Below are 19,246 nucleotides of genomic sequence, written 5' to 3'. Positions count from 1 at the left end.
GGGTCAGGCTTGTCGTGTCAGGAGGATTGGAGCAGCCACGTTAGCATGAGGCCGTGGAGCTTTGAGTAAAGCAGCTTGTTCCTGGCAGGGATTGTGTTTGCAGCCACAGCTGCTACACACCAGCATTACACTGACCAACCAGAGGAATAGGAGGGAGAGAGAGAGAGAGAGAGAGAGAGAGAGAGAGAGAGAGAGAGAGAGAGAGAGAGAGAGAGAGAGAGAGAGAGAGAGAGAGAGAGAGAGAGAGAGAGAGAGAGAGAGAGAGAGAGAGAGAGAGAGAGAGAGAGAGAGAGAGAGAGAGAGAGAGAGAGAGAGAGAGAGAGAGAGAGAGAGAGAGAGAGAGAGAGAGAGGCAGAGGCTGTTTGTGTCTGGGAATTACAGACCCACAGCCTTAATCCACATTGCCCGACAACCTCCTGATCCGGCCCTCGGCTCCCAGCCCGATGAAGAGTGCTTCCTACCCCCTGCTATGTTAGACACGCCCCTCACACAATCCTATTCTCTATCATCACTCATACACTTCTATTCCCTATCATCACTCATACACTTCTATTCCCTATCATCACTCATACACTTCTATTCCCTATCATCACTCATAAAGACACCCTGAGCAAGGCAGTTAACCCACTGTTCCCCGGGCGCCAAAGACGTGGATGTCGATTAAGGCAGCCCCCCGCACCTCTCTGATTCAGAGGGGTTGGGTTAAATGCAGGAAGACACATTTCAGTTGAAGGCATTCAGTTGTACAACTGAATAGGTATCCCCCTTTCCCTTTCTCTCGATCTCTCTCTCTCCCTCTCTCTCTCTCGCTCTCTCACGCACACACAAACACACTCTCTCTCACACACACACAAACACACTCTCTCTCACACACACACAAACACACTCTCTCTCATCTCCCTACATCCTCTATACACATACAACACACACACTAGCACACTCTCTCTCTCATCTCCCTACATCCTCTATACACATACAACACACACTAGCACACTCTCTCTCTCATCTCCCTACATCCTCTATATACATACAACACACACACAAACACACACTCTCTCTCTCTCACACACGCACAAACACACTCTCTCTCATCTCCCTACATCCTCTATACACATACAACACACACACAAACACACAAACACACACTCTCTCTCTCTCTCTCACACACACACACAAACACACTCTCTCTCATCTCCCTACATCCTCTATACACATACAACACACACACAAACACACTCTCTCTCTCTCTCACACACACACAAACACACTCTCTCTCTCATCTCCCTACATCCTCTATACACATACAACACACAAACACACTCTCTTTCTCTCTCACACACACACAAACACACTCTCTCTCTCATCTCCCTACATCCTCTATACACATACAACACACAAAAAACACGCATGCCTCTCCCCACTTCCCCTAAAAACAAACACTTTGCAACCATTTCTCTCCCTGACGTAACACACTCCAGGCTGTCCTGTCCTCCAAATCTCCCTACTTCCCCTAAACAGCCAGGACGTCAGACTGAGAAGATGAGAAGTGCTCTGTCTGTTTATGTCTGATATCAGATTTAGCAATGAGACAGACTTTGGCAAGGGCACTGAAATGGCACCGGCATGAAGGAATCTCATCTGATTGAGACAGACATTGAATTTATAACAGTATATCATCTCCAATTGACATGATGTCAATGGTGGTGTTATTAATGTGTTAGTCCTTATTAATAACTATGATATTATTTCAGTGATTTTACTGGAATGTCATTGTCTGAAAGATGGATGAAACAATGAAAAAAAAAGCATTTTGTTTTGAAGGGTTGTCCAACATGTGAATGTCAGTATTCATTTACCTTCTGTCTGATTGATGGATAGTTTGCCTGTTTTACCACAAGAGGGTGTAGCTTGGTCCTTGCCTTTCATTCAAACTACACGGTGGACAAAGCTTGTCTTCTGTTCTCACCAACAACACCCACAGCAGATGCACTCATGTTCAGGACCCCAGTGTCATGCATAAATGTATAGACAAGTGCATACTTCTCTGTGTAGGCTAGTAGCTACACTGAGACGTTATTTTTAAATAGGAAACGTCCTTCCTAAACTGTATTACCATAAGATGGTGTCAATTCAGATGAAACATACACTCCTTTGTAGCAGTATATATTTCTTTCTTTCAGAAAATCATATGATATGCTGAAGATATAGCTGGAACAATACATGTTAGGTATATTATAGCACGGCACTTTACACCTTACACACAATTCAATTTCAATTGGTTGTCTTGTCCATAAGACAACCCAGTTCAGCATAAGAATAAGAATGTTTAACACTTCATGATATTGTTTTCATGACACACTGCACACGCAGACAAATACCCGACATGTGTATTTATTTTAGGATTTCACATCGTGCTACTCAATTGCAATAATGACACTAATATTTCTTTGAGCTGTCAGATAGAGAGTGTCTGGGGGTTGGTCGCTGATGGAACGGCGTGTGCGTTCATGTTGCCTCATTTCCTGAGTCTGCCCAAAGACAGGGAGATACGGGGGGACAGTGCGAGGGAGAGAGCGCCCTGGAGAAAGAGAGCGAAAGAGAGAGGGAGAGAGAGAGACAGACAGACACAGAGGGGGAGGCTGGTTCCTGATACCAAAACACGGAAAAGCAGGGGAGTGAAAGAGAGAGAAAAAAGGCTGGCTGAGACAGGGAGAGAGGGGGAGAAAACAGGGGAATAACACGTAAAGAGACACAAAAAGCGTAGGTGATGAAAGAAGATAATACTATGTTCTTCTGAGCATTCCCCTTTCTTTATCTCTCACGCTGTCACATCGGATTGGACTCCAAAGAATCGACACCGCGTCTATCCCAGACCCCATGGGTTAACAGGTATGTCTGCCATGCTCTTTCATTGCTTTTCCTTCATCAGCCCTTCCGTTTCTATTCAATTGCCTAGTGTCAATGTATGTATTTTAAAAGCGGCTGATTTTATACGGAGACGCTGTCACAAGGTTCAGGCTATGTGCTTCATTTTACAACAATGTCATTTTCATAATAGTTTTACGTTCAGATAGAGAGCGTGCTTGCGCACACGTTATAACCATTGAACAATGTAACTCTTCTGAATGCATGTGACAAGTTGAAGCGGTGTATCGTGGTTTTACGGTTAATAACGGGTGGTTGTCGGTGTGGTGGTATCATGTCACGGACCGCACAAGTGTATTTTGACAGTTCTTCGGTGCGATGCATTTAAGCATCATGCTAAAAGTAGTCCGCCTACCTGTTTCATGTTGCCGAGCTAACTGACAAACCAGATGTCTACTTGCGTGTATGTTTCTTGTTTTTGTTATTATGATATGCAGTCATTTGCTAATGTAGGATAATTGTGCACTTGCATGAGATTGGGAAAACACGATATAGGCTAAAGGCACATGTATTTGCAGAATAAAACGCTCTAACCATAGGCTATTTGTTTCCGCTGTAAAGGAACCCGTCTTTCCCTGACTGTATTTGCTAACCCGCGAATGTTGAGTTAACTGTCAACGTTTTGACCCCAATATTCTAGGTCTTTGCGGGATTGTCACGCAGTGAGCTGTCACTGACCGTGATGCCTTGGCTGTATATCGTTCTATGCGGTCTGTCGGGGTATTTAAAGGCTCAATGCAACCATTTTTATCGCAATATCAAATCATTTCTGGGTAACAATTCAGTAACCTACTTTTATTTTATATTTATTTATTTAAAAAATCTATAAAAAATTAGCTTCTTAGCTAAGAGCAATTTCTCAAGCACGAATTTTGCTAGGACTGTCTGGAAGTAGGCTGATTGAGGGCCCTAATTGAGGTTAATGGGAGGGATATGTAACCTGAAAATTTGCTATTGGCAGATTGGTTTGAAACACTCTTTGTTATTGGTCTATTAACTTTTACTGCTTGGTGATGTCACCAGGCAGGCCAAAACTCCATCCCACCAACACAGGCTGACATGTCAGGTGGTCTTTTCAAACGGCTTACACTAAAAGGCGTTATCATTATTTTTGATAAGTTCACAGTATTATTGCAACCTCATAGTGTGGAAATATATATACAACTTAGCAAATCACGTTTTTGACTGCCCTGAGCCTTTAAAATGAAATGCTGGCAGTTTGGCAGGCAAGGGCTTAAACCCCCCACCCCTTCTCCTTCCCTCGGTTAACCTCTGAAAGGGGGATTTCTCCAGCTGGAAATTTCTGCTGCGTCAACACCCAACCCCAGAGTAGGCTACCAGACAAGAGAGGGAGAGTTCAGGTTTCAGACTCAATGGTTTTTGGGCAATGTTGTAGCGATATGCAATATTAATCTGATCCGTCCGCAGGCGCTTCTTGAGTTGAGTTGAAAGTGTGGCGTCAAGTGTTTTCATTTGGTGCTGAATGAAGCTGAAATGCCAAACCGTTCTGCTAATATGCTTTGCCCGTCTCTCGGTTATTGTGTGTGTGTCTCTGTCGGTCTGTGTCTGCCCCCTCAGAGTGGTCAGTTCCGTCTTCCTCCATTTTCTACCGTGCTCAGAAAATGAAAGGGGAACAACACCACTTTATTCATGCGCCGACAACAACACAATGTCTCGGCGCACCGTGCGCCAGGTGCGATGTCAACAATGAAGTCGCGCAAATCGTCTGTCTGATCAAATCTATCGATGTCTGATGTCCTATGCTACACCTTTCCCACAACAGTCCGCTAATATGTTTTCCCCTAACCTTTTGTATTTCGATCATTTAACTCCCCGTTAGTTCTAACATTTAATTGCAAAATCACACTTGTATTTGGTTTCCTCCTAGACTTACATTTGACCTCCTAAACCTAAATATGCATCAGTGTTTTATTATTCCGAGATTCTGATCATATTTTATAGACCTAATAACTTTCATTTATAGCCTAAGCATTTAGACCTATACATGCGTTAAAAACCTATACATGCGTTAAAAACCTATACATGCGTTAAAAACCTATACATGCGTTAAAAACCTATACATGCTCCCGAGTGGCGCAGCGGTCTAAGGCACTGCCTCTCAGTGCTTGAGGCGTCACTACAGACACCCTGGTTCGATTCGGCTGTATCATAGCTGCCGTAATTGGGAGTCCCATGCAGCGGCACAGCGTCTTCAGGGTTTGGCCGGTGTAGGCCGTCATTGTAAATAAGAATTTGTTCTTAACTGACTTGCCTAGTTAAATAAAGATTCAACAAAAAAAAACATTATAAATGCTATTCAATTAAAGTTCTAAAGAATTCAAAACCACACAATCTGTATGTTGCTTTGTTTTGCATCAACCATGGTGGTTATACCTACTAAATAAACAATTATATTAACATATTAACATATTGGTCACAAAGATGGGGGGAAAGTAATATATGAAAAATCTAATATATATATATATATATATATATATATATATATATATTAAACACACTTGTGTCAGACTATTTTAATTACATTTCTATCACAGTATAAGTTAAAACAATAGCCTGTCATAGGCAGGTTCCTTTATTAGTCAACACAATTGGGTAAAATGGAGAGATGGTCAGAGAGAGAGAGAGGAAAGAAAAACAAGGCCAAGATTAAATTGTTAAAGTAGCCAATGGAAACCTGGACTGGTTCCTAATTTGGGAGGTGTCAAGCATGGCAGCTAGTACGGAACCCTCGTTAACAGTGACGTCTTCACCTGGGTGAATATCTGCCAAGGTGTAAGCTAATAAGGAGAGGCTGAGCCTAATTTGATAAGCCTGCTGAAGTCTTCAATTATGCAGCTATACAGTATGTGTATTTATTTAATGACTGTTAATGAATTACTAACAATTAACATAATATTCATTATATTGTTATATGTTTCTTAAAACTGCATTGTTGGTTAAAGACTTGTAAGTAAGCATTTCACTGTACCCCTGTTGTGTTCGGCGCATTTGACAAATAACATTTGATTTGATTGTTCTATTTAATTATGTGGCTAAAACGACAGTAGCCGTATAATTCTTTAAACGTCTTTTGTGACATTGTCAGGTGTATTTTAGGGGCCTGGTTGTAATCTGGTAATGGGATGTAATTTCAACCAGAAAACCACCAGAATATGACGTATTTCATGAATGCCCTGATGTCATCATGAACAAAAATAAATACATCTGACGTGAGGACACATCACAATAAAGACATGACATGTTTTTTACCTGGTTGGGGGTTCGGGTACTGATCTGTTGACGTGAGGACACATCACAATAAAGACATGACATGTTTTTTACCTGGTTGGGGGTTCGGGTACTGATCTGTTGACTTGAGGACACATCACAATAAAGACATGACATGTTTTTTACCTGGTTGGGGGTTCGGGTACTGATCTGTTGACGTGAGGACACATCACAATAAAGACATGACATGTTTTTTACCTGGTTGGGGGTTCGGGTACTGATCTGTTGACGTGAGGACACATCACAATAAAGACATGACATGTTTTTTACCTGGTTGGGGGTTCGGGTACTGATCTGTTGACGTGAGGACACATCACAATAAAGACATGACATGTTTTTTACCTGGTTGGGGGTTCGGGTACTGATCTGTTGACGTGAGGACACATCACAATAAAGACATGACATGTTTTTTACCTGGTTGGGGGTTCGGGTACTGATCTGTTGACGTGAGGACACATCACAATAAAGACATGACATGTTTTTTACCTGGTTGGGGGTTCGGGTACTGATCTGTTGACGTGAGGACACATCACAATAAAGACATGACATGTTTTTTACCTGGTTGGGGGTTCGGGTACTGATCTGTTGACGTGAGGACACATCACAATAAAGACATGACATGTTTTTTACCTGGTTGGGGGTTCGGGTACTGATCTGTTGACGTGAGGACACATCACAATAAAGACATGACATGTTTTTTACCTGGTTGGGGGTTCGGGTACTGATCTGTTGACGTGAGGACACATCACAATAAAGACATGACATGTTTTTTACCTGGTTGGGGGTTCGGGTACTGATCTATTGACGTGAGAAAACCGTTTGCCAATCCAAGTGTAAGACTAAGAATCAACATTTCTGCCATATGTGTACCAACTGTGCCAAGACAATTACATTATATTCATATTATCAACTTGTTTTCAAAACATCTAGTGACTCAGCTTAACCAATCGCCACTAGTACTTTTTTCAATGATAATCGTCTCAACAGCTGATGCTTGGATCTGTTTGTGTTTGGAAGCTTCTAGATGTTATGAGGTGAATTGCCAGACCTGTATATACAGTATCTGACCTAGCTCCAGCTCCAGCCAAGCAATATAGGGAGAGTCTGGGCGGCCCCCTTCTCTGGCTACTCTGCTCACTTCCCCCCAGGTGTGGCTGTGTTATGTCAACACTGGGCTGGAGGATGGGGGAGTGTGTGTGTGTGTGTGTGTGTGTGTGTGTGTGTGTGTGTGTGTGTGTGTGTGTGTGTGTGTGTGTGTGTGTGTGTGTGTGTGTGTGTGTGTGTGTGTGTGTGTGTGTGTGTGTGTGTGTGTGTGTGTTGAAAGTAAGAGGGAGCAGGAGCATCAAGTGTTAAATAGACAGCGAGATGTTTATTGAGGGTGGTTGTTAATCTGAACATTTGCACCGATAGGAGAGTTTGGAAGAGGTTAGAGGGAAAGAGAGAGGAGAGTTTGGAAGAGGTTAGAGGGAAAGCGAGAGGAGAGTTTGGAAGAGGTTAGAGGGAAAGAGAGAGGAGAGTTTGGAAGAGGTTAGAGGGAAAGCGAGAGGAGAGTTTGGAAGAAGGAAAGCGAGATGGCTTGAATTTTGCTCTGACATGCACTGTCAACAGTGGGACCTTATATAGACAGGTGTGTGCCTTTCCAAATCATGTCCAATCAATTGAGTTTACCACAGGTGGACTCCAATCAAGTTGTAGAAACATCTCAAGGATGATCAATGGAAACAGGATTCACCTGAGCTCAATTTTGAGTTTCATAGCAAAGCACTTATGTAACTAATTTACATAGCACTTATGTAAATAAGGTATTTCAGTTTTTTTTATTTTAATTAATGTGCAAACATTTCTAAAAACCTGTTTTCGCTTTGTCATTATGTGGTATTGTATGTAGGACATATATTTTTTAGTCCATTTTAGAATAAGGCTGTAATGTAACAAAATGTGGGAAAATGTAAGGGGTCTGAATACTTCCCGAAAGCTCTGTAAGTGGGGGAGGCTGAGGAGGAAGTGGGGTTTCAGGCTGACACTACACAGCTCTGCTCAGTGTGTGTGTGCCTGACTGTGTGTCTGGGTGTGTGTGTGTGTGGGGGTGGAGTGCTTTGTGCTCATGGCTTTAGTCCCAGGCAGTGGGCTGAACTGTGTGGTAGAAGGTTTTAGTCCCAGGCTGTGGGCTGAACTGTGTGGTAGCAGGTTAGAAGGTTTTAGTCCCAGGCTGTGGGCTGAACTGTGTGGTAGCAGGTTAGAAGGTTTTAGTCCCAGGCTGTGGGCTGAACTGTGTGGTAGCAGGTTAGAAGGTTTTAGTCCCAGGCTGTGGGCTGAACTGTGTGGTAGCAGGTTAGAAGGTTTTAGTCCCAGGCTGTGGGCTGAACTGTGTGGTAGCAGGTTAGAAGGTTTTAGTCCCAGGCTGTGGGCTGAACTGTGTGGTAGCAGGTTAGAAGGTTTTAGTCCCAGGGTGTGGGCTGAACTGTGTGGTAGAAGGTTTTAGTCCCAGGCTGTGGGCTGAACTGTGTGGTAGCAGGTTAGAAGGTTTTAGTCCCAGGCAGTGGGCTGAACTGTGTGGTAGAAGGTTTTAGTCCCAGGCTGTGGGCTGAACTGTGTGGTAGCAGGTTAGAAGGTTTTAGTCCCAGGCTGTGGGCTGAACTGTGTGGTAGCAGGTTAGAAGGTTTTAGTCCCAGGCTGTGGGCTGAACTGTGTGGTAGCAGGTTAGAAGGTTTTAGTCCCAGGCTGTGGGCTGAACTGTGTGGTAGAAGGTTAGAAGGTTTTAGTCCCAGGCTGTGGGCTGAACTGTGTGGTAGAAGGTTAGAAGGTTTTAGTCCCAGGCTGTGGGCTGAACTGTGTGGTAGAAGGTTTTAGTCCCAGGCTGTGGGCTGAACTGTGTGGTAGAAGGTTTTAGTCCCAGGCTGTGGGCTGAACTGTGTGGTAGAAGGTTTTAGTCCCAGGCTGTGGGCTGAACTGTGTGGTAGAAGGTTTTAGTCCCAGGCTGTGGGCTGACCTGTGTGGTAGCAGGTTAGAAGGTTTTAGTCCCAGGCTGTGGGCTGAACTGTGTGGTAGCAGGTTAGAAGGTTTTAGTCCCAGGCTGTGGGCTGAACTGTGTGGTAGCAGGTTAGAAGGTTTTAGTCCCAGGCTGTGGGCTGAACTGTGTGGTAGCAGGTTAGAAGGTTTTAGTCCCAGGCTGTGGGCTGAACTGTGTGGTGGCAGGTTAGAAGGTTTTAGTCCCAGGCTGTGGGCTGAACTGTGTGGTGGCAGGTTAGAAGGTTTTAGTCCCAGGCTGTGGGCTGAACTGTGTGGTAGAAGGTTTTAGTCCCAGGCTGTGGGCTGAACTGTGTGGTAGAAGGTTTTAGTCCCAGGCTGTGGGCTGACCTGTGTGGTAGCAGGTTAGAAGGTTTTAGTCCCAGGCTGTGGGCTGAACTGTGTGGTAGAAGGTTAGAAGGTTTTAGTCCCAGGCTGTGGGCTGAACTGTGTGGTAGCAGGTTAGAAGGTTTTAGTCCCAGGCTGTGGGCTGAACTGTGTGGTAGCAGGTTAGAAGGTTTTAGTCCCAGGCTGTGGGCTGAACTGTGTGGTGGCAGGTTAGAAGGTTTTAGTCCCAGGCTGTGGGCTGAGCTGTGTGGTAGAAGGTTTTAGTCCCAGACTGTGGGCTGAACTGTGTGGTAGCAGGTTAGAAGGTTTTAGTCCCAGGCTGTGGGATGAACTGTGTGGTAGCAGGTTAGAAGGTTTTAGTCCCAGGCTGTGGGCTGAACTGTGTGGTAGCAGGTTAGAAAGTTTTAGTCCCAGGCTGTGGGATGAACTGTGTGGTAGCAGGTTAGAAGATTTTAGTCCCAGGCTGTGGGATGAACTGTGTGGTAGCAGGTTAGAAGGTTTTAGTCCCAGGCTGTGGGATGAACTGTGTGGTAGCAGGTTAGAAGGTTTTAGTCCCAGGCTGTGGGCTGAACTGTGTGGTAGCAGGTTAGAAGGTTTTAGTCCCAGGCTGTGGGCTGAACTGTGTGGTAGCAGGTTAGAAGGCTTTAGCTGCTAAAACACAGGGGACCTACTGTAAACTGCTCCCTCATTTACACAGCACTTTGTGTGTCTGTATGTGTGTTCCTCTCTCTGTGTTGCTTTGTTCTAAACTACCACTGCATAAGTCATTGAAAGAAACACATTCTCTCTCTCTCTCTCTCTTCTCTCTCTCTCTCTCTCTCTCTCTCTCTGTCTCTCTCTCTCTCTCTCTCTCTCTCTCTCTCTCTCTCTCTCTCTCTCTCTCTCTCTGTCTCTCTCTCTCTCTCTCTCTCTCTCTCTCTCTCTCTCTCTCTCTCACTCTCTCTCTCTCTCTGTCTCTCTCTCTCTCTCTCTCTCTCCCTCTCTCCCTCTCTCTCTCCCCCCTCTCTCTCTCTCTCTCTCTCTCTCTCTCTCTATTTCTCTCCCTCCCCACTCTCTCTCTCTCTCTCTCTCTCTCTCTCACTCTCCCTCCCCCCCCCTCTCTCTCTCTCTCTCTCTCTCCCTCTCTCTCTCTCCCTCTCTCTCTCCCCCCTTTCTCCATCTCTCTCTCCCCCCTCTCTCTCTCTCTCCCTCTCTCCCTCTTTCTTTCTCTCTCTCTCTCTCTCCCTCTCTCTCTCCCTCTCCCTCTCTCTCCTTTTCTCTCTCTCTCTCTCTTTTTCTCTCTCTCTCCCTCTCCCTCTCTCACTCTCTCTTTCGCCTCTCTCTCTCTCTCTCTCTAGCAGTTTTCCAGCCCTGATCCCTTCAGGAGCACACTTGTTAATGAGAACACCGGTTTGGCTAACACACTCCAAAATGAGTAATGTACACTCGCTAGAATGCCATGTACACATCTCATTTTACACATCAGGTCTCTGTGAGACACTGACAACTCTCTCTTTATGTTAATATTTGCATTCTTACGTTTGATTAGTGTCATGGCTGTTTGCTTCTTTCTAACCTTCCCTGTCTGAATACACCATGTTCCCATCAGCTTTAGCTCATTGTGCAGACAGCTGAATGCAGGGGCTCCTCCTTTCCCGGGGCTGTGTGTTTAGATGGGGGTGGGGTAGGTTTGTGTGATAATGGGTGAGGGGGCCAGGTGTATATATGTGTGTGACAGCTGTAGTTCCCAGTTCCTTTTGGACACGCTCACCCCCCCAGCTTAGTGGGTTTAACCCTCCCCCAACTCTGCTCTGCTTTACCTGGCTGTTCAGCAGGTGGTCTTTTAATATGTCTTGTGTTTATGTGTGTGTAGACCTGGGGGGGACAGGTGGACAAAAATGCACCTGAAAGGAGTGCCCAACTGTGTGTGTGTGTGCTTCTTCTTCTGCTTCCCGGCAGAATGGCTCTGTGAGCTCAGGCCTGGTGTGTTTTTTCAGGAGTCCTGACTCTCCCAGTCTCATTCACAAGACAACACGTAAATACTGTTAACATGCAAAGCACCCCTGATACACACACACTGTAGTTCCAGATCCGTCCTCACAGCAATAAGTGGAGAGCAGTATGTTAGCAGACAAGCTAATCAAAAACAACGGAGAGAAATCATCCAATCAGCTTCCTCCATCCCCCCAAGCTGTGCCTTAGGGCTTTACAGTGGGCATTCCTTTAGAATATGTTTCAATACATTATTTGTAACAAATTCAGTAACCGACAAACATCTAGCACACAGATATGGCATATGGTAAAACAATTGTTATGGAAAACATTTACAAGGTGGAAAGTCCAAACACATGAATGCATATTGTATAATCAATGTAAGTACATACACTGTAATGTGTAAGTGTGTTTGTTGTTGCTTGTACTTCATCCTGTCTAGAGTAGTATGAGTCTTTGACGAGAAAGTGATGGCCTGTGAGCAAATCCATCCATAGAAACCATCACTTAGCAATCAAGGTCTGGGAAGAGAGGTATTTTCATATCAAAGCTTCGGTGAGAGACACAGTAAGTGTGTGAGGGAGAGAGAGAGAGAGAGAGAGAGAGAGAGAGAGAGAGAGAGGGAGAGATTGAGAGAGAGCAAGAGTGAGAGAGGGGGGAGAGCGAGAGAGAGGGGAGAGCGAGAGAGAGGGGGGGAGAGAGAGAGAGATGGAGAGAAAGGGAGCTGGAGAGAGAAAGAGCAAAAGGAAGAGAGAGAGGGAGAGGGAGGGAGGGAGGGAGGGAGGGAGGGAGGGAGGGAGAGCGATAGACACAGAGAGAGGTAGAATGAGACAAACAGAGAGATAAATAGATAAAGGGAGAGACAACATTGATGAAACAGACGTCTACGCCACAAGCACTCTAACTCTCTGCGTTCTGTCAAGGTTTCTTCTACCCGGCATAGTTTAGTCTGTCTGTGTCAGTGCAGTCTGTCTCAATCTAAACTCACCCGTAGAAAAACACACAAAGGGAAGATGGAAAGAGTCGGACAAAACGCCTCTCCTCTCTCCTTCAACACCACACAAATTCTTTCCCAACACCTTTTATTCCAACCACATTGTATCTGACTGAAGAAGAAAATACAGACAGAATTCTCCTTGTAATACGGCACAGGCCTACGCTCTGCTTCTTTATCAAAGACCTTGAGGAATCCCATTATGACTGAAGCCTTGTTGTATCTAGCTGGAACCTCTGGCAGAAAACAGTAAGACAACCCATTAAATCTTTATTGATCATTTTCGTCCACCTCCTATGCCACATTCCCTAATTCTTCTCCCTTTATCATAAAGAATCCATGTCAAAATCGTACTTTTTCCGTATCTCCTAAACTTCTTTAGATTCTGTGCACAGTTAGTTGAGTCTCTAACCCCTGACCTTGGTACTGTACTTCATGAAGCTAGCATAGAGCAATCTGTCATCAGTAATGGACGTAGCTGTCCTCGTGTTATGTTTCTAAAGGTTTGGCATGCTGTCCTGGATTAGGTGACCATGGAGAGGTGTGTTCAGCAACAGTGGAGTTCAGGAGGAAGGGCTGAAGTGCTGTTAACAGGGCCTGTTTAACATTCTCTACCTGCTGCTCAACACACCATATTCCACTCAGCACCCATTAACATGTACCGTAGACACTTTTCTAATTGGCCTGATTTGAATTAAGCCAGATCAACTTGGATTTGTTAATTAGTAGTGCATTAAAAGGTGCCATCAGGATATGAAATATTCATAGATGGAAATCTGGATATTGGTATTTGTGGAATATCAGTTAGATCAGGGATGGGTAACTGGCGGCCCTTCAGCTCCGCGGCCCCCGAAGGCCCTCGAATCCATTCCCCCACCCCCAAACAAAGTTGGGGTCTGAACTTAACTGCTGTGAGTTAAAATAGTAGGCTACACAACGTGCAATTTCAAAATTTGATTGTGAATCAGCCGCTTTTCAGTAGGTTGGCGGCGGTGACGGCACAACTACGGCCCCTCATGATGAGATCAGATTTTACGTGGCCCCCACCCCCACCAAAGTTCATCTCTGAGTTAGATGCACATCAGTGGGAAGCAGATTGAAACAACATTGGTGTATTAGATGGTTATTTATATTTTGTGTGATTTGTGTTTTCAGTGACAAGCTAAGACTACCCACCCAAATGATCTTTGCACCTCTACCTCCTCCTCTCTGTAGCTTCTCCTCTTCCTAATCTTCCTCCTCCTCACTCTCTCTTCCTTTATACCTCCCCCTCTTTTCCTTCTTCACATTCCCTGCAGCTCCACCTCCTCCTCTCTTTCCAGCTACTTCTCCTATCCTCCCCAACTCCTCCATCCCTCCCCCTATATCTCCCCCTCTCCTCTCCTCCTCCACCTCCCCCATTCCTGTGAGTGGGCCAGGTGCCTCCTGTTGCTTCCCCTACTCCCTTTTTCATTTTTACTCTTCCCTCGTTCCCTTTCCCTTGCTCCCTTTCTCGCAACCATCGCCAAGTAACCAAATAGTGGATACAGTCATACAACCCTTCTGTCAAACAGCCAAACATTCGTCTTCCACACCTGCCCTGAGACATTACATTTTAGACAAGAAAGAAAAAAAATGTCATAATTTTTTAAAACATGCATCATCTACACTATGAGATGTGTACATCTACACTACTCCTCCCGTTGTCTCCTAGGAAACAGAACCAGGTGTGGCCCACCTATAACAGAAGTGACTAGTTTCCACATCCTCTTTCTAGTGACCCCTGGGCGTCTACAGAACTCTGCTCAGCGGCACACAGACAGAAGTGTCATTGTTACTGGGGTTTAGTTTTGCTGGAGCTGTATGAATGAAGTGTGTTAGTTAGCGACATTCATCCCCACTGAGCACAGACGTCAATTCAACGTCTATCCCACGTTGGTTCAACATAATTTCATTGAAATGGTGTGGAAACAATGTGTATTCAACCAGTGTGTGCCCAGTGGGTCAGTTCTATTATTTTTCATTGATCCTGTTCTTTCTTTCTTTCTCTCTCTCTCTCTCTCTCTCTTTCTCTCTCTCTCTCTTTCTCTCTCTCATTATCATTGTGCCTTCCTTTTTTCACTTCTTATCACTGTACCAACAACCTTAATATCCTAATGATCCTTACAACTCTGAAGACTCTAGCCACTTCCATGCCATTTCAGACTCCTAATGATCCTTACAACTCTGAAGACTCTAGCCACTTCCATGCCATTTCAGACTCCTAATGATCCTTACAACTCTGAAGACTCTAGCCACTTCCATGCCATGTCAGACTCCTAATGATCCTTACAACTCTGAAGACTCTAGCCACTTCCATGCCATTTCAGACTCCTAATGATCCTTACAACTCTGAAGACTCTAGCCACTTCCATGCCATTTCAGACTCCTAATGATCCTTACAACTCTGAAGACTCTAGCCACTTCCATGCCATTTCAGACTCCTAATGATCCTTACAACTCTGAAGACTCTAGCCACTTCCATGCCATGTCAGACTCCTAATGATCCTTACAACTCTGAAGACTCTAGCCACTTCCATGCCATGTCAGACTCCTAATGATCCTTACAACTCTGAAGACTCTAGCCACTTCCATGCCAGTCAACAACACTCGGTGGAGACTAGAGATCCTGACTGAGACCCTAACAGCCCCCCTCCCTTTATTGTCCCCCCCCCCCCGCACTCTTACACTAATGGGTGCTAATTATGTCACCAAACCAAGTGCTTTTATTTGTCAAAAAAGAAGCACAAGTTTACAAAAGTCAAATTATAAAATGAAATAAAAGGTAGGTGGCCAATTAAGGTGCCATCAACTTCCTGTGGTGTATATAGTGTATTCTCTCCACATACTGTACTGTATACCCCCATCACCTAATACAGTGTATTCTCCCCACATACTGTACTGTATACCCCCATCACCTAATACAGTGTATTCTCCCCACATACTGTACTGTATACCCCCATCACCTAATATAGTGTATTCTCCCTACATACTGTACTGTATACCCCCATCACCTAATACAGTGTATTCTCCCTACATACTGTACTGTATACCCCCATCACCTAATACAGTGTATTCTCCCTACATACTGTACTATATACCCCCATCACCTAATACAGTGTATTCTCCCCGCATACTGTACAGTATACCCCCATCACCTAATACAGTGTATTCTCCCTACATACTGTACTGTATACCCCCATCACCTAATACAGTGTATTCTCCCCACATACTGTACTGTATACCCCCATCACCTAATATAGTGTATTCTCCCTACATACTGTACTGTATACCCCCATCACCTAATACAGTGTATTCTCCCTACATACTGTACTATATACCCCCATCACCTAATATAGTGTATTCTCCCTACATACTGTACTGTATACCCCCATCACCTAATACAGTGTATTCTCCCCACATACTGTACTGTATACCCCCATCACCTAATACAGTGTATTCTCCCTACATACTGTACTATATACCCCCATCACCTAATACAGTGTATTCTCCCCACATACTGTACTGTATACCCCCATCACCTAATACAGTGTATTCTCCCCACATACTGTACTATATACCCCCATCACCTAATACAGTGTATTCTCCCCACATACTGTACTATATACCCCCATCACCTAATACAGTGTATTCTCCCCACATACTGTACTATATACCCCCATCACCTAATACAGTGTATTCTCCCCACATACTGTACTATATACCCCCATCACCTAATACAGTGTATTCTCCCCACATACTGTACTATATACCCCCATCACCTAATACAGTGTATTCTCCCCACATACTGTACTATATACCCCCATCACCTAATACAGTGTATTCTCCCCGCATACTGTACAGTATACCCCCATCACCTAATACAGTGTATTCTCCCTACATACTGTACTATATACCCCCATCACCTAATATAGTGTATTCTCCCTACATACTGTACTGTATACCCCCATCACCTAATACAGTGTATTCTCCCCACATACTGTACTGTATACCCCCATCACCTAATACAGTGTATTCTCCCTACATACTGTACTATATACCCCCATCACCTAATACAGTGTATTCTCCCCACATACTGTACTGTATACCCCCATCACCTAATACAGTGTATTCTCCCCACATACTGTACTATATACCCCCATCACCTAATACAGTGTATTCTCCCCACATACTGTACTATATACCCCCATCACCTAATACAGTGTATTCTCCCCACATACTGTACTATATACCCCCATCACCTAATACAGTGTATTCTCCCCACATACTGTACTATATACCCCCATCACCTAATACAGTGTATTCTCCCCACATACTGTACTATATACCCCCATCACCTAATACAGTGTATTCTCCCCACATACTGTACTATATACCCCCATCACCTAATACAGTGTATTCTCCCCACATACTGTACTGTATACCCCCATCACCTAATACAGTGTATTCTCCCCGCATACTGTACAGTATACCCCCATCACCTAATACAGTGTATTCTCCCCACATACTGTACTTTATACCCCCATCACCTAATAGAGTGCATTCTCCCTACATACTGTACAGTATGGAAGTTGTATAAGTAAACATTGAATTTGCGGTTAGCTCATTCCGTCTTACTCGACGAATGCCTGTTCAGGTGTAGATGCTGGAGAAGTGCTCTGCTGTAGCTGCTGCTGTTGTTTTTGAAATAGTTGAGCTACTTGTGTCATCAGTCTTTCGTTCATATCAGCCACTGTGTTGTAGTCCGGCATCTGATTCAGCCTGGCCATGATATGAGTTGTTGGAAATCCACGCCCTCGTTTGGTGATGGATCGTTCCCTCTCACGAAGAAACTACTCGCGGGCCTGCGTGTCAATGAAAAAAAATAAACAATCAATAGCCTCTTGTCTCTTTTGCTGTATTTGACTAGGCTTGGTTAGCTAGCCTCCCTACCAAGCTATCTTTTCTTCCACCATTGCTGGGTTGCTAACGTTAGCCAACTATGCTTTGGTAGCTAGATAACATTAGCTTGTTTTAGTCAAAACAGCAATGTGCAATTTCTTACTCCTACAACTAAAATTCATGTAACATGATTGTTAACGTTTGTTAACCAGTTAGCTAGCAACGTTACTTATTGACTAAAGTTATATTGGCTGTAAGTTAGTCATTTAACTAACTAAGTCATTTAAGTATTGCAGACTTGGAGTACCGTTATAAATGTTGCCCGTAACTATTTTCACTACGTTGTTAGCTACAAGAATATAGATGTTAAAATGACTGCCAGTAAAATACAATTCAACCATGAATTGTTGCATAACGTCAAAACAAACTCTGTACAAGTGCGGCGCTCCCAATGTCTGTACGTACTATATTTGTTTGCTCCAGCAGAGATGGAAGATGAAGCAAGACAACTCACTAGCCAATTTTTTTTGGTTCATATACAAGTAGACTGGACACAGCTGCTATCGAATTGGTGTCTATGTGAGATACACTCCTTAAGTAGTATTTTTAAGTAGTAAAACATCTTCATTTATCCACCATCTCTGACTCTAGGTGCACAGATCCCCAAGACGTTGTGTATCGGTAGTTCTATAGAATATCTCTGCCTCATATATTATTTCTTGACGATTAGCTGTAAAAACAGATTTAGCGTCACTATCAAGTAAAGCGCAAGGCAGATACCTCCATAAAGTGCAAGGGAGTATATGGACACAGGCAAAGAAGACCAAGGCAGAGAGGAAAACAATACTGACCCTGAGGCCAGATTCTCTGAGCTATTTAAATAGACATATTTCATGCCCAAAGACATGGCTGTAGTTTTTCTGGGGACAACAAAATACGCTTTTACCATCTGGAAGAATATTGGTGTGCTGGAATACTAAGAAATATTCAGCTTAAAATTGATGCACTGAAAGCACCTACAGACATAATATATTCGCTAAAATCTCATCAGGGTTTTCCACCTACAGACATAATATATTCGCTAAAATCTCATCAGGGTTTTCCACCTACAGACATAATATATTCCCTAAAATCTCATCAGGGTTTTCCACCTACAGACATAATATATTCCCTAAAATCTCATCAGGGTTTTCCACCTACAGACATAATATATTCCCTAAAATCTCATCAGGGTTTTCCACCTACAGACATAATATATTCCCTAAAATCTCATCAGGGTTTTCCACCTACAGACATAATATATTCCCTAAAATCTCATCAGGGTTTTCCACCTACAGACATAATATATTCCCTAAAATCTCATCAGGGTTTTCCACCTACAGACATAATATATTCCCTAAAATCTCATCAGGGTTTTCCACCTACAGACATAATATATTCCCTAAAATCTCATCAGGGTTTTCCACCTACAGACATAATATATTCCCTAAAATCTCATCAGGGTTTTCCTAATTTCAATGCACAAGAATTGAAATATTTCACATTTGCTTACTCCTTATTCGCTCTTAAGGGGCTTGTGGAGGATGCCCATTATGATTGCTGGACCCATTTTGCCAAAGCCTGTACCATCTTATGTACAAGATGTATCACAGTGGAGCTCAAGATGTATCACAGGCTCATTGCCACTTGCAACAGTTCTGTGAGACCTTTGCAAGGTTGAAGGGAAAACAATATTGCACACCACATATGCACCTCCATGGCCACTTGAAGACATGTGTTTTGGACTATGGCCCA

At 43.9% G+C, this 19,246-nt stretch overlaps 1 protein-coding gene across 1 annotated transcript in view; it reads left to right on the top strand.

The window, feature by feature from the left end:
- The first annotated feature begins 2,659 nt into the window (after nt 1–2,659).
- LOC139368862 (zinc finger and BTB domain-containing protein 46-like) overlaps nt 2,660–19,246 on the top strand; it is a 126,737-nt gene continuing 110,150 nt past the window's right edge. Inside the window, exon 1 of the mRNA XM_071108299.1 lies at nt 2,660–2,889. The gene's annotated coding sequence lies outside the window, so the exon portion shown is untranslated. The remainder of the gene's footprint in view (nt 2,890–19,246) is intronic.

The sequence above is a fragment of the Oncorhynchus clarkii genome, chromosome 16 (assembly GCF_045791955.1).
Source record: "Oncorhynchus clarkii lewisi isolate Uvic-CL-2024 chromosome 16, UVic_Ocla_1.0, whole genome shotgun sequence".
Taxonomy (NCBI): Eukaryota; Metazoa; Chordata; class Actinopteri; order Salmoniformes; family Salmonidae; genus Oncorhynchus; species Oncorhynchus clarkii.
This window is presented reverse-complemented; position numbering and strand designations above follow the sequence as displayed.